Source organism: Bos mutus, chromosome 8 (assembly GCF_027580195.1).
Source record: "Bos mutus isolate GX-2022 chromosome 8, NWIPB_WYAK_1.1, whole genome shotgun sequence".
Taxonomy (NCBI): domain Eukaryota; kingdom Metazoa; phylum Chordata; class Mammalia; order Artiodactyla; family Bovidae; genus Bos; species Bos mutus.
This window is the reverse complement of record NC_091624.1, coordinates 73,418,198-73,420,799: the sequence shown is the minus strand read 5'-3', so window position 1 is coordinate 73,420,799 and position 2,602 is coordinate 73,418,198. Positions and strand designations below refer to the sequence as shown.

General features: G+C 45.8%; 1 pseudogene; it reads right to left on the bottom strand.

Moving 5' to 3' along the window:
* Nucleotides 1-581: 581 nt before the first annotated feature.
* LOC102277089 (ubiquitin-like protein FUBI pseudogene) lies at nucleotides 582-996 on the bottom strand (annotated as a pseudogene).
* Between the last annotated feature and the right edge of the window lie 1,606 nt (nucleotides 997-2,602).

Sequence of the window (2,602 nt, the reverse complement as noted above, 5' to 3'; positions counted from 1 at the left end):
TGGTGGATTCTGTCATCATCATTACAGCACCATCATCATCTATTTTTAGTAGATGGGAAGGCTGAGGCACAGGAAGGCCAAATGCACGAACCTGGGGCTTCTAGGGACAGGGATTCCAACCCCACTGAACTGGTCAGAGAATCTGGGCCATTAACTCTCTTCTCTTTTGCCTCTCTTTGACCTGAGTTCTGTCATCCTCTCTTCTGCCTTCCTTCTAAACCTGGCCAGAGGTGGTCAGTCAAACACCGTGACTCACCAGCAAAACAGCAAAGAGAATGAATCACCCCTTCCCGCCCTTTAGCTGCCTCAGGGACCCCTGCCCCACCATTCTCCTTCTTCTTCAATTATGCAAAGAGAGCAGCCGCCAGGACAAGTCAATGGGCCCCCTCTTCTGAAGTGAAAAAGCACTATAATTCTTTACTGGTTTGGGGAAAAAGAAGAAATACAACATCCATCACTTAATGAACACACTCTGCACATACACACATGTTTAAGTTAACTCATTGGTTTTCAACACCCCCTACCTTTTTTTTTTATCATGCTAAGTGGTTTTATTCGAGAAAGCTGAGATTATAGCAGACTCAAGAGTTGGCATTGGGGCCCTTCTTGCCAAAGGTGGGTGCAACATTGGCAAAGCCCTGATTGTACTATGTAACGCCTCTTGGCCCGGCCAGCGTTCTTTTTCTCTTTTGGCCACCTTGGAAGTCTGACCTCTTACTTTACCAGCACAGGCCAGGGAACCATGGACTTTACCTCCAAGCATGTGGCCAGCTACTTCTAGAGTACTCAGAGCTTCTAGACAGGAATCCCTGTCCCTGTCCCTCATTGGCCTAGGGTAGCCTCATCCTCTAGGGATGTGCCTGTCAGGAGCAGGGCTTTATCTTCTGGAGCAACACTCTCCAACAAGGCTAAATGAGCCTTGATCTGGGCGAGCGACTCTTGGCCAGTCACCTGGAGAGTGTGTAGCTCCTGGGTGTGGACAAAGAGCTGCATGTTGCTGACTAGATCACAGACACTGCTGCCACTGTCTTGAAGATGGAGTCGAGAAAACATAACCTGTGTTACTAAACTGGGGTAAAATTACTTTACAATCCATATACATATATCCCCTACCTCTTTAGCCACCCTTCTCCCCACCATCCCACCCCTCTAGGTCATCACAGACCACCAAGCTGAGCTCCCTGTGTTATATAGCTGCTTCCTGCTAGCTAACTGTTTTACACATGGTGAGTGAAGTGAAGTGAAAGTCACTTAGTCGTATACGACTCTTTGCGACCCCATGGACTATACAGTCCATGGAATTCTCCAGGCCAGAATACTGGAGTGGGTAGCCTTTCCCTTCTCCAGGGGATCTTCCCAACCCAGGGATCAAACCCAGGTCTCCCGCATTGCAGGTGGATTCTTTACCAGCTGAGCCACCAGGGAAGCCCAAGAAGGCTGGAGTGGGTAGCCTATCCCTTCTCCAGCGTATCTTCCTGACCCAGGAATCGAACCGGGGTCTCCTGCATTCCAGGCAGATTCTTTACCAACTGAGCTATCAGGGAAGCCCCCAAAATGATGTAGATTTATGTTAATACACAAAAAAAGTGCCTATACTATATTGTTAAGTGAAATAAGTATGTTATAGAATAATCCCATTTTTGTTAAAAAGCAGCATATATATATGTATTTATATATCTAGAAAGATATAACATGCTAAATTTTGATGATGAATAAGTGTGGCTTCTGTGATAAGAATTTTATATTTTAAATTAGTTTTTGAAGCCTCCAAGAATCTCTGCTTGGCTTCCAAAGGCATGCATGCCCTTGACCTTCCCTTGGTCCTTACAGAACCTGTTAAACAGTAAGATTTATCAGAATGCAGTTACACCCAGCCAGGGAGGGAAACCATGCCAGCCTTCCCTCTCCCAACTCAGCCCAACCTCATTTTTATCACCACTGATAGAGCAGGCTTTGCCCATGGTTCTTAAAACTACATTAGGCTTGGTGCAAGGAGTGGAAATGAGAAATTGGCTTTTCAATGGCTTGGTCCTAAAACAGGTAGCGATGATGGCAAGATATTCCTTGGAATTTTCCAGGTCCCAGGTTGTGGCCCAGTGTACTTTTAAGTCATTGGATGACAGCTTTTATAGAAACTCCTGCTATGAAATACTGCCTTTAAACCCTCCCCTCAGCTGCCCAGTCTCAGAAATGGTACATTTCTAACATTGTGTATTTAATGGGACATTTAAACTGACACTAGTCTAAGAAAATAGCATGGTCTTGGTCCTCTCCCCACAGAGAATGGATGTTTCACTCCCATAATTATGGGATACTCCTGGTATTTCCATTGCCCCAGGAACTGGGTTTTCAAACTCATAGCAGAAACTGTCTCAAAAGAGTTTTTCTCCGAAGGTGTGCCACCAGAAACAGACATTTCCATCTCCTCCTCTTGTTTCAGTCTTTCCCTCTGATACTTTTCCTCCCTTAATTCTACCACCTTTAAGAGAGACACTCAGATTCTGGCTTTTCTGTTACATTTCACTGGATTGCCATACACTGTCTTGGTTGGAGTCCCTTGGACAAATCCCTTCCCAGGGCCCAAGACCCGCCCCGTGACCCC